This window comes from Hyaena hyaena, unplaced genomic scaffold (assembly GCF_003009895.1).
Source record: "Hyaena hyaena isolate Hyena2069 unplaced genomic scaffold, ASM300989v1 scaffold_586, whole genome shotgun sequence".
Lineage (NCBI taxonomy): Eukaryota > Metazoa > Chordata > Mammalia > Carnivora > Hyaenidae > Hyaena > Hyaena hyaena.
The window spans coordinates 260,671-274,588 of NW_024081218.1; the positions used below are offsets into that span (position 1 = coordinate 260,671).

The 13,918-nt window shown below is 34.9% G+C and overlaps 1 protein-coding gene across 1 annotated transcript in view; it reads left to right on the plus strand.

Moving 5' to 3' along the window:
* Positions 1-13,918, plus strand: part of NAALADL2 (N-acetylated alpha-linked acidic dipeptidase like 2) — a 665,926-nt gene that overhangs the window by 181,589 nt on the left and 470,419 nt on the right. The window lies entirely within an intron of this gene.

Consider the following 13,918-nt stretch of genomic DNA (forward strand, 5'->3'; position numbering starts at 1 on the left):
GAAAATTGCATATAATGGAAATTACACCTCAGTGAAGTGTATTTAAAATATAAAACAAATGGGAGTTTGTCAACCTTGTTGTAAGGAGTGAATGGGAAGTTAAATCACATAGGCTCTTCTGAGATCTCTATGTCTTGTCTTCTTGGTCATAGGAAAGTTAAATGTATATCTTCAATTCTCATAGAGAAAAATATTTTATAATTTTTTTCTCTACCACTATGACTTTCCTCACAATAATAACTTTTTGGAAAATAGTAATAATACAAATTTCTTGGACAATAACATATTTATGTACATCTATATGTACATTATATATAAGCATATGTATAAGCATTATAATTAACTATTTTGCCATTTCTCCTCTTCTGATTTTCTTCAGACTGAAAATAAGCTGTAAGTTTATCACATGACTGTCTATTGACCAGTGATTGAGTAAAAAGTAGAAAATGAAATGAGTTCATTTTAGAGACAAAAACCAGCTGATTTGCTCTGAGTCCTAAGGTATATGCCCCCTAAGCTTTGAAGTGTTCTTTGAATGCTTGTAATTACTTCCAAATACAAGCATATTCTAGCAATAGTTAATTTGATTTAAATTATGTTTTTCCCCATTTATTATGTTTTATTACTTATTTGTATGTATGTTTCTAATAAGAATGATAAGTAAGTTTATCTTGCAATATTTATTTATTTAAAGATAAGCTTTATCAAATAATTAAACATCAGACGTCTAATTTTTAAGTGAATGTAGAATATTAATTGGTTAATTTATTCCAACTCACATATACCTACCCATGCTAGAGTTACATATGTAATTGAAGCTGCAAATAATTAACACAGAACAAGGTTTAAATGTTTTACAAAATAATATACATGAATTACCAGAGAAATATGCTGATAATTTTAGGTATTTTTGGAAGTGTAACACACAGGAACTTCATCTCAAGGAATGAAGAGTCCTGAATATTAACATAATTTTATGGGGGTAGGATGTCCATTAATGCAATGACATTAATGCAATGAAATAATAAAGAGAGGAAATGGAATCCACAAGTCAAGACTGCTGAAAACAATCACACTTAAAACATCTACCAGAGTTCTAAATCTGCAATTACCCAGTGTAGTAAATGTGTGTTAGTGATGAGAAGACTGAGGATAATTATTATTTATGTACATTTTAAGAACATATACTAATAAAGATTCATTTATTCATACACATGAGGCAAATAAAATTTCTAAATTATTTTAATCTCTTATTAATCTGCAATTTACTGTATATATTAGCCTTGCAGATAGTTTTACCAAATTATTCAGAGGATGCTATTTGAACAAGAGAACTTGCATTGACTTCATCCCCACATATTGAAATGTGCTACTGCTCTCTTTCTCATCAGATATCCTTTGTTTGATGTCTTTATCAGCACCAGACTTTACCCTATTGCTAAATACATGGAGTTTGCCACCAGGCACAAATTCCCCCATCAATTTAAATGAAAATGGACAAAAATGAAAGGCAAAGCCCAGCAAATGACTTTTAGGAATTATGAAGAATTCTGCCCCCATCTTTTTGCCTAAAGTCTGAGGACTACCCTGATTTATAGTTTTAGGTCATGGAAATATAAGCTAGTATTTATCTTTGTGGCAGCTTTAAAATATACCTGTACTTTGAATGATAGAAACTTGGTATGTGTCTGTGGAATGATTTTGTGGACTGCCATTTTTTATCTTGGTAAATTCTAGCTACAAAATGCTTAACTCTTTGGTTTGGTCTATGGATAATTGTCACTATTTGTCAATGGCACATAATAAATTGGGCCTCTGCAAATGCATGGTCAGTCATCTGATTGTGATTTGGAATTTAAATAATCTTTTTTGACACCCAGGGGGATTCTAGGTTTACCAGATTTATTCTGGAGCCACTCTGATAATTCTATCATCCATTCAGCAAATGTTCATTGATCAGCAATGTGGTAGGCTGTGTGCAAGAGTCCAAGGATATAAAAATAGACAGAACTCAGTGACTGCCATGAAAGAATTTAACCTAATGTTAAATTAGACTGCTGTGTGCAGTCCAGTGGAGGAAGATATAATTCTTTCAAGACTCTAACCTTGATCAGTTATCTTGGAGCTGGGCTTGTTTGTATAAGTAAGTAGGTAGGCATTTCCGGGGAAAAGCTTAGTAGACCTCAGATTGCCACAGCTACCAAGCCATAGCCATTACTTAAGACATGTCTTCTGAATGGAGTACATAGTATATATTGGTGCAAATTTATTTTGAAGTGTAAATAATATATTTAATGTATTTATCCTACTGCATGGCGATTAATTAATAGCTGATTGTTATGAAAATTAGCAAAATAACTTTTTATTTTTTTCCTGAATATAAATACATTTTCCAGGATAGAATACTTTCTTGAACAGCCCAATATATGATGTCAGGCCTGATAGCCCAAGCCCAAGCAGTACAGACCACTAGATTTGATTGGCCTTTGGTCTCCAGGTCATGAAACGAAAAGCATCATAAAGAATGGGCAAAGCCAGACCATGCCATGCAGACAGAACATTTCCAATGTCTCAGTCTACATGCACTGAGCAGGGAGGTTGTAGCAGATACCAAGGAAGAAGTAGGAATCGAGGGAAACTAAATGTTAGCTAAGGAATTTGATGGGGTGTTTGGAGGTAGGAATTTGGAGAAGTTCACTAAAGGCCTGAAACATAGTCAGTGGAGTAAAAGTTGCTGAGGGCACCAAGACAGTCCAGACAAAAAAGAAGTATGGTGAATTGTTTTGCTTACTACATCTTTTTTTCAGTCATCTGTAGGCATGATTTATGGCTTTGAGGCCTTGTGTCAACCTGTCCAAGATCATATAGCTTGTATGTTGCAGAGTCAGGATTTAAATGCAAACCTGTTGATAACAACTACCTGTGGTTTAAGAAAACAAACAGGGGTGCCTAGGTGGCTCACTCAGTTAAGCGCCCGACTTTGGCTTAGGTCATGATCTCATAGTTCATGGGTTGAGCCCTGCATGGGGCTGTGTGCTGACAGCTAGCTCAGAGCCTGGAGCCTACTTCAGATTCTGTGTCTCCCTCTCTCTCTGATCCTCCCTGCTCTCTCTCTCTCTCTCCCTCTCTCTCAGAAAAAATAAAAACATGTTAAAAAGAAAGAAAACAAGCAAGCAAACAAACAAAAAACTTGGCTGTGCCTGGATGGCTCAGTTAGTTAAGCATATGACTCTTGATTTCAGCTCAGGTCATGATCTTGCAGTTTGTGAGATCAAGCCCTGTGTTGGGCTCTGTGCTGACAGCGTGAAGCCTGCTTGGGATTCTCTCTCTGTCCCTCGCCCTGTGGTGCTCTCTCTCTCTCTCCCTCTCTCTCTCTCTCTCTCTCTCTGTGTCTCAAAATAATTTTAAAAATAAAAGAAAATTTTCCCTTCTGTGCATCTAGAAATAAAGACATTTATGAAGATAACTTTATAGAGAAACTTCTTATGGTCATTCCTAAAAAAACTATGGGCAAAGAAAGTCGTGTCAAGATCAAAATATGAGGTGCCTGGGTGGCTCAATCAGTTAAGAGTCTTATTCTTCGTTTTGGCTCAGGTCATGATCATGGTTCATGAGTTAAAGCCTCACATTGGGTTCTGCTGACAGCACAGAGCCTGCTTGGGATTCTCTCTCTCTCTCTCTCTCTCTCTCTCTCTCTCTCTCCATCTCTCTGCTCCTTTTCTGCCCATGTGCACTCTCTCTTCTCTCTCTCTCAAAATAAATAAACTTAAAAAATAAAACAAATTGTTTAAGACTGTTTGCTCTTCAGCTGCCAGAAAAAATGATTTGGGAAGACTTAGATATTAGAACCAATGGAGGCTCTACCATGCATGTGAGCTGCTATAGTGTGGTAAATGCTCTGCAGTCTATCTGAATAAACACAATTTCCTTTTAGTAGCTGTGTGACAGAGTAGAATTTAGAATTTATTTAGCCTCTCTGTGCTTCAGTTCACCCATCTTTGAAATGAGAATACATAATCAAAGAACCTTCCTCATGGGTTTGCTGTGAGGGATTGTTTGAGTCAACATATATAGTCATATTGAAGATTATTTGGCATAAAATAAGTGTTTAGTAAATGTTTACATCATTATGTATTTCCAGAAATTCAGGAACAGGAAAACATGCATCGACTATCTTGTCACTGCTAGTATCCTATGAAAATAAGTTAGCTGATCATCTGTAATCTCTGCATGTTTAAGAAGAGTTTTAAATGCTTCATCAAGCAGTAGACTAGTTTTATCTTATAATAAAGTCTCTAAGTGTTTTTTTTTCAATGTTTATTTATTTTTAAAGAGAGAGAGAAAGTGTGAGCATGAGAGGGGCAGAAACAGAGGGAAAATGAGAATCCCAAGCAGGCTCTGTGCTGACAGCAGAGGCCCATGCAGGGCTCTATCTCATGGTTCATGTCATGAGCCAAAATAAAGAGTCAGAAGCTTAACTGACTGAGCCATCCAGGCCCCCCTGCAAAGTAGGGTCATGAACCATGATCATGACCTGAGCCAAAACGAAGAATAAGACTCTTAACTGATTGAGCCACCCAGGCACCTCCATCACAGTCCAACCCACTGAGTGATGGACAGCTCTATTTAGATGTTTCAGAGCCACCTTAACTCAACATAGACACACCTGATCCCATTTCTTCCCCTTCTGCTTTTCCAATTCTGTATCTTTTTCTTCCATGTGGAGTACAGCAATGTACCTTCTTACACAAGTTAGAAATCAATAAGTCGCCTTGATTCTTCAAACTTCTTTCATGTCCAACTGCAAAAAGTTTTCAAGGCTTACAACTCTTAACCATGACTTTAATCTTTCCTGTCTTCTCTAGATGGGTTTCTGCTTCACAAGTGCAGCTTTCTCTGGCAATTGTCCTCTTTCATTCACATATATTCTCTCTGCTACTGCTGGAGCACTGTCCAGAACCAGTATGACAATGATGCTTCCCTGCTTAAGTCTGTCAGGTCCCTACACACACACTTTCATACTCTTCTATGATTCTCAAACATCTTTGGGGAAACTATCTGAAGTCCTAAAGCAGTCATACTTCCATAATCTGACCCTTTTGACTTTTCCAGCATGAACACTCATCAGTCCCTGCCTTATACTTTTTCATCCATCAAAATTAACTGATCATAATTCTCATGCAAACTCATGCTGGTCTAATTTTGTGTCTTTGCAAATGTTGTATCTCTGTTTATAAAGCACTTTCCCATGACCAAAACCTTTCAGACTTAGTTTGGTCTCAGCTATCTACTAAGAAGCTTTCCTTAACCTAACTCCCTGGCTAGGGATCGCTTCTCTGTTTTCTCATAAAGTCCCTGTTCATATCTGTATCATTGTCCTGACTTTAATATTAAATATGCCATATCCTCTGAGGACATAGTTCATAACTAACTTCTCTTTGTGTTCATTAGATCAGTGGCACAGAACCAGTATCCCATTGGAAATATTTAGGAGCAGTTTTAATTTCATAATGGCTAAGAGGCACTACAAGTATTAATTGGCCAGGGATAGAGATTCTATATTCTGCCTTAGGTGGAACAGTCCCCAAAGAGAAAGAGCTGTCTTGCTGAAATGCCAAAAATATCTCCTGTAAGAAATTCTGTATTAGACTGTACACACCATGAAGGCATTTTATCTTAAGGCTCAAAACAGCTAGATCTCACCACAGGTTTTCTAAACGAGGCAATATGTATTTAAACAGTTTCCCAACCAGTTCTGATATGCTTTCTTTTTTTTTTTCTTTTTACAGTTTTATTGAGCCATCACATACATGCCTGCTTTTAAAAGTTGCTAGTATAGCCCCATGTTTTTCCTTTTACCCTGGCCAATAGGAAGCTCAGATATAATGTTTAAGAGGATTAATATTTATGTCTTTCTCTTGGAAGATTTATTTATTCCTCATGTCCCAATAGGGCTTTTTCTATAAGTTTCCACAACGTATTTTGAATGTGCTCATAGTATAAATGCTAAATAATAAAAATAATTGCAGTGAATTTTATTAGGAATTTGAGTGAGGATGTCCATTGGAGTTGATATTGACTCTCAGAGTTTTACCAAGAGAAATGGAGTGACTTCATTCTCTACACTTCAGGGAAGAAGCTGCTACCTTTATGACTGATAGGTTGGCTGATATCCTATGGGAGGAGCAAGAGCAGATGACTTAGAATGGCCATCTGGGCTCTTGAATAATCCCCCAGCCAGGCTTGCACAAAAGGCTACAGAAGGGCTCTAGAGCAATAGCTGGCAAACTTTGGCCTTGGGCCAGATCTGGTTCACAGCTGGTGTTTGCAAATAAAGTTTTATTGGAATAAGTCACTGGCCCGTAGGCATTGTCTATGGCTGCTTTTGTGCTCTTGCAACAGCAGCAAAGTAGTTTCAACAAAGAACACATGACCAGCTAAGGCTAAAATATTTACTATTTGGCCCTTAGGGAGAGCATTTGCTGACTTCTGTGCTAAAGCAATGCTTCCAGCAAAAGGTTGACAGAAAATAAGTGTTCAACATAGTACTCCTTTCTATTTAACTATGTTGGTGCATTAAAACAAATTATCAGCTGCAATCACCAGAATAAAAATTCCAAAATAAAATATAGTTTTGTTTCTAATAATGTATGTTAAGCTGCAATTTTCACCATGGACTGCTAAAGACTTCCTCATGTTGTTTATGAACTACTTTATAGAATAGCATTTATGAATGAGTTATTGGATCCTAAGCAAAATTGATTTATCTGGCATACTTGCCTTTTTCTGTTTGTCTATTTGGAGAGTATGCCTTTATCATATTTTCCCCAATGTTTAGTCATTTTTTATACATTTTAGATAGAACTTTATTGTGGTATTACTCACTAACCATGGGTAATTCACATTAAATTTGCCTAATACTTGATATTACTATATCCACTTGTGGATTTGATTTTGTTGTATTTCTGTAAGTGGGATTACACTCATAAGAGTGAAGGATGGGTAACTTATCTCACAGTGAATTAATGTACACATTTTCCATTTTACTTATTGATATTATTTTAATTTCTTTTATGTAAAAATCTAGCATTGCCTATATGATAGATTCTGAAAATTTTAATGCCTGCAAACATATGGTCTCCTTTTGAAAAAGTGGCTGGAAAATAATTGCACAATATTTTTGCTAATTCTTGTATCTCATATACTAGAACAGTGTCTAACATATAGTACCTGCCCAAATAAGTACATACTGAATGATAGCTGAATTAATTAAGGATGCATTTCCATATTATAAATTTTACAAATAAGAATTGAAGGGAGAAAGCAGCAAAATACTCATATCCAAATACTGAATCTTTCACATTCTCTTGTTGGGCTTTATATAGATTTTTAGTGCAACTGTGGCCCATTCAAAATTAACTTGCGGTTGTAGGGGACAAGAGCAGACTGCCCCAAGATGAACCACATTGGCATGAAGATTATTTTGAGTTAAAAGCAATCAAGGGGTGCCTTGCTGGCTCAGTTGGTTAAGTCTCCAACTCTTGATTTTGGCTCAGGTCATGATCTCGCTATTGGTGAGTTTGAGCCCTGCTTGGGCTCTGCACTGGCAGTGCGGAGCCTGCTTGGGATTCTCTCTCTGCTTCTCTCTCTGCTCCTCGCCTGTTCATGCTTGCACGCTCTCTCTTTCTCTCTCTCAAACTAAATAAATTATTTTTTTTTTAAAACAGCAGTCAAAGCCCAGTAGATTCAGGAAAAACTCTTTACATCTCCCACAGGTGCCTGAAAAGAATTGAGCTAGAGGACCTAGTCCAAGAGGAGACTGTCACCACAGATGCCTACATTATACTAGGAACCGGGTACGCTAGACAGGGAGAAGCTAGCAAGGCCTGTTTGATCAAACTCCTTTATGCCCCATTATTTCTGAAGGAAGGCTTAGCAAACATTTGTTTACCAAACATTTACTCTTTTCCATCTTCTTGTGAATTACATTTCTTCCCTTTCACATTGCAGATCCCTACATGATTCTCTCTACTTCAGAAGGCATACCTCATTTTGTCTGTGTCTGGAATTTCCATGTCTGTATGGAATCCTGGTATATACCAAATTAAATCTGATTTTCTCCTGTTAATCTGTCTCATGTTAATTTGTCTCTAGCTAGAAGGACCTTGAGGGGATAGGAAGTTCTTTCCCCTTCCCCTGCTCTGTTGGGTGACCTTAATGAGCAATGGGCTGGATGGACTTGGAAGCTTGTTTTGCTTGTTTTGTTAGTATGAATTCTTAGATATGATATTCTTGAACAAATAATTCATTTATTTTACTACTTTCAAGCTCAGATTGTTAGGTCTTAGTTTTGGCTTTGTGGAGAATGCTGATTACTCTTCCTGAACCTGATAAAACTCAATCAGCAGACTTCTAATAACTCATAATTTTCTTTCATCATTAAAGCAAGTATCTCATAAAAGGAGTAAATACAAAATAAATTCTTACTGTTTCTTGTGTGCTTCATATTTCTGGGATTTATGTGTCCAATTTTAAGTTTTCAAAGCTATAGAATTTTCAAATCTTTCTGCTTGCTCTCCCCCTCCCTCCTGCCTCCCCTCCATTCTACTGGACACCCTGGTTCTCAGCCCAGCTTTCCTGTTTTCCTCTCCAAAGGCCTGGGCTTCAGTAAAGTTGAGCCTTTTCTTTGATACATGCTGTGCATTTCTATTTCTATAGTGGGTTCATTTAAATCAGGACAAAGCTAAATTATTTTAATTTAACTACAAAAGAGTTTCAGGACTTAAATGATCAACTTTCATTTATATGGAAAATGCATTTTGTAGAATACTTTATATCTTAATGAGGTGCAAATCACTGTTTATTCTTATCCCTTTGTTAAATCTTTTTGGTTCCCTTAAACTACCGTGGGGGGGGGGGCGCTATACTTTGGGACATTTTCCAGTGCAGGTAAGATTGTGTTTTTATATATTTATTTATTGAGGTTAAGTTTTAAGTCAATACTATCAAAGTAATGAGAGCAGTGTATGCATCAGTAAAGTATGTGGAACAGCTTTGATACCACTATAAAAATGCATGCAGCTGTCTTTCCCCTTTGCATTCTTAAAACACTCTTCATTCCAATTTCTCTATTACATATTTCTGATTCACTGAATATGAAAACTCATCCTGAAGCACATTTAATTAGCTGTGATTTAGCCTATTGATATAATGAGGATGGGTGAAGAAGAGAAAAAAAAGGGAGAAAAAACTTACTGAAATACAGAATTTTGGCAGAATTGATAACTACTGATGTATGTACCAGAAATACTGTGAATGATGAAATTCTACCAGACCAAAATAATCCTCCCTTTTTGCTAAGTGGAGAATGGCATCTAGCTATAAATTATATCACCAGTCACAGTGGATATTTATTGTGGATTAGTCAATAATGTTGATGCTTCCATACATAGTCTAAGGATCTGAGGCTCTTTGCTTTGAATCTAAAATGAAACAAAATACAAGAAAGATGTGCAGGTACAGTAAATCCAATTGCCCTTCCAGTGGGGGACACTGTAAATTGATTAAATCCACTCTTGTGGCTCACCAACTGTTAGCCAGAGGCATAAGGGATAGTTCAGTTTACTTTAAGAAGATAAAGTACACAATGAATTTGATCACAAGGATGCAGAGAATAGTAATCAACCTTAAGAGAAACAAGAAATGTATATTTTTTTAATTTTTTAGCAGGGGAAATTATTTAAGCACTCTGAGTTATTCAATTTATAATTCTCCTTTAAGTTTTTTTTTAAATTTTTTGTTTGCTTATTTGTTTCTCCTAAGTCTAAGTTATTGACTACTACAATATTCAGAGAAGTATAGTAGTGTGGACCATATAATAAGTATTATATATTACTTAAAGGAGAAAGAAGTAAATTAATGATTTTTAAGGTAGCTAATGGGCAAGAATGAATCAAAGGCAAACATTTGCTTTACTGACCTATGTATTCCAAGGGATTAAATTTTAGGCTATTTTTATTTGTCCACCTTAATTAATGATAGCTCAACTGAAGCTTAAAAGATTTTAGAATAGTAATTATGATTCAGTATTCACTCTTCAGGGTAGTAAGCTTTTTCAGTAAACTTTTCTTACTACCTGAAATTTGTACTATTTAATATATACCTCCTTTAAGAAAATGAAAATAATATGTAAGTTTATTCCCATATACAGGCTGAGTGAATGGAACATACATTGAAGAATGATAAAGATATATTTTAAATGCATTTGATACACTGTATTACTAAAAAATATCTGTACTTGCACATGAAATTTTCTAATATATGATGTTAGAAAATTGCATGTAGCACAGAGATTTTGTAAATACTAGAACAGTAGGTCTGGGACTTAAATTTACTCCCAAATCTTAATGAATCAATCTTCTCTCTCTCTCTCTGCTTCTTTTTCTCTCTTTGTACATATATATGTATACACATACACATGTGTGTATACATATGCATGTATATATATACATATATACTTTCATATATAAATATATACTTTCATAAATGTGTGAGTAGAGTTAGCAATGAAAGGACATAAGAAAATAAAAAGAGAACATGAGAAAGTGAAGAATTGTATTTCAAAGATTAACTGAAAGGAAATATTTTAAAAAATAATAATGAAACTAGAAGGCATTGACAAGTTACCATGGATAATCTGTTGACATAGCCTTAGGTAGAAATCATATTTTCTTTGGGATACTTTTTAAACGGGATGTATGTTAATTGGCATGATGGGAAAGACATATATTTTGAAGACAGACCTAGTTATTTTCTTAGCTCCATTACTTCATGCTGAGACTAGACAAGTTACCTAAACTTTTGGCCTCAGTTTCCCTGTTTCTAAAAGGAAATTAACAGCACCCATCTTTCTGCATTATGTAGAGCAAACTGCAAAATATAAGTCAAGATAAGGGCAAATAACAAATGGTAGTTATTAGTTTTTAAGGATAAAACTTAGTCATTCATCAATAGGTTGTATACTAATTGTGTGATTTTTAAGGCTACTGGAATTAATGTCTCATTTTAAGAAGCTTTTGATATTTGCATAGTATGAATAAGGAAATACCATCAAGAAGACCATTTTCCATATGATCCTAACTTGTTTTCTCTGCTTTCTAACTTGTAAAATAAACCAAGACCTGAAATAAATCTCCTTATCAGATAATCTCATGCTATATATTATGAATTTTCTTTTAAGATTTTGTATAGAAATTGCATTATAATATTTTTTTCTTAAACTGCCTTACACAGTGTTTCTAGCACAGTGATTTGGCTTCCATTCCCATTTTTAAATTTTCTTTAGAGCTTATACTATTGAAGAAGCTAGATGATAACAATGATCCTAATACATTTTTTTTTTTTACTGTTAGGATGTGAAAAAAATTCTGTGAAAATATCACAGGTCAGAAATGGTGTGGCTTCCCAATAATTTGATTTTATGATTTATGTATTGCCTCAGTTTATAAAATTCCATTCTAGAAATTTGTTATGAAGCCAATAGGACAGCGATGGAAAGCAGCTGGAGTTTATGATGGGGCTTTTCATTCTGCTCCTGGCATAGTTGTAAAATTATGTTTTAGTAACCCCCAGGAAGTCTTAGTAGATAGCTTCTTCTCAGAATCAGAAATCATTTTTATACATTAAGAGGAGAGGAAGATTATAGACAGATGTATACAACCAAATTCATGTGGCAATTTTATTTCATTTTACCTTTAATAATTTTAAGAATGAATATTCACTATGAGTTCAATAAAGAAGAACTATCACTATTTGTCCAAGATGGGACAGAAGAGGAAGGAAAAGACAAATGTGCTGTTCCCTATGGGTTATCATAGCTGTCTGGTGCCTTTCACATCAGTGTCAGTCATGAAATCAGGAGTCATGAGCTTCTGATTTGCAGATACAAACTTGTTAGTGAGCAATCTCTTTTATTTTCCATTATGTCCTATCCAGAGAGGGGTTACAAACATGTGCAAGTGTGCCCTCATGTTTATGAGTTAAATATTTAAAAACCACAACTCTCTATTAAAGTCTGATAGGACTCCCCTCTTTGCAGATTTGACTTTTGTAATTGAGACAAAATGGCACATGCCTGTACTAATTTCTGTATTAATTTGGCATTGTTTCTGCCCATTGTTGGCTTTATTAAAGGCCCTTCCCCTTGGCAGCCTCCTCTGTAGTTTCCAAGGGAATCTGGTGTTCATTGCTACTCATAGGGTGTGCTGAGCAGCTGCAGGACCAGATGCTCCACTGCTGGATACTTTGTCTGATTTGAGTCTGGGGACATGGTCAGGCTGCTTATGAGATATTTAATTTATCCAGATGCCACAGTTTTCAACTTACTGTCAGTCGTGATGAATTTGCTCCATACTTAATATTTGCAGATATTTCAATGTACAAATACTTCTTCAGATCCATATGTTAAAACACTCAATGCTTTTCTTTTTTGTTGTGTTCTATTTCGTTATTTTCTGCTCCTAAATTAAGGAATTCCCTCTTTCTAACTAATTTTGTTTTCTTTTCTAATTTCTTAAAATGAAAACCAAGTTCCTAGGTAAGCTATATGTGAACCCATACAATTGATAAATTTTTAACTAAATAAAAGTTCCACTGTATTCCAAGAGTTTCCTTGTTATGTATTCTACTTTTCATTGTCCTCAGATGCTTTTCACTTCTTCTGTGCTCTCAAGTACTAAGGAATAAGTTAATTTTGTTCATGGTTTTGGTATTAATTTCTAATTGGTTGGATTATGGTAAATAATATGACCAATAAAAATCTACCTTTTAGATTTTTTTAAAACATTTTCTTTGTAGCAAAGTTTATATATGGGTATGTGAGCTCTGAAAATGTTAAGTTTATTAAATTCATTATTTAACCAATCCCTATATATCTTTACACTTTTGGCTTTATAATGTGTCCAATTCTGAAAGAAGAATATGCCCCATATAATTCTATTTTTAGAAATTCATCTGCTATTCTTTAAAAAAATTTTTAATGTTTATTCATCTTTGAGAGACAGAAAGTGTGTGTGATCAGGGGAGAGATAGAGAGAGAGGGAGACAAGAATCTGAAGCAGGCTCTGGGTTCCAACCTGTCAAGACAGAGCCTGTCACCAGGCTCAAACTCACAAACCACAAGATCATAATTTGAGCTGAAGTCGGCTGCTTAACCGAACAAGCCACCCAGGTACTCCTGGCATTCTTAATGTATTTTAATGTATTTTACCATTACATTGTTCAGTGTATTCAGGTTCATGGATTAAAAAAAAAAAAAGTCAATGGAATACCTTTTATCTATTTCCTTGATTTTTAAAAATTATTTTGTAAGGTATACCTTAATCTTTACTGCTTTTAATTTCAGATGTTTTATATGAATTTGCCACTTCTAGCTTTTTTTATTTGCCAAGTGCCTATTTGCCTATCATTTTCTATCAATCTTTATTATTTTGTTTCAAAAAGCTCTCTCGTAAAAAGGTTTTATTCCTTTTAAAACACCTCTGATTTTAATGGACTGATTCATCTGTTTTCTCTCAGTGTAAAAGTGTATATACTTTATTCATTTTTCTTTCATCTTACATAATGTTTATTCCTTATCTATTTTTGGTTTTTTTTCCCTATTTTCTGATTTGTTGTGTTCATCCAACTTTATTACACTCATAGATTTTTTAAAAATCTCCTAAATATTTTTGAGATCTAATAAGTATATTGCAGGATTAATTATAAGAATGACACCATTTTATATATGCCTGTTTCAAAGTCTTGTCATATCTCATTTATCCTACCTTACATATTTGACCTGTACAAGGCAAACACTATGAGAGAAGTGGATTTAGAGAAAACTTCTGTCCAGTGCCAAGGTGACTCCTACAAATTCCCT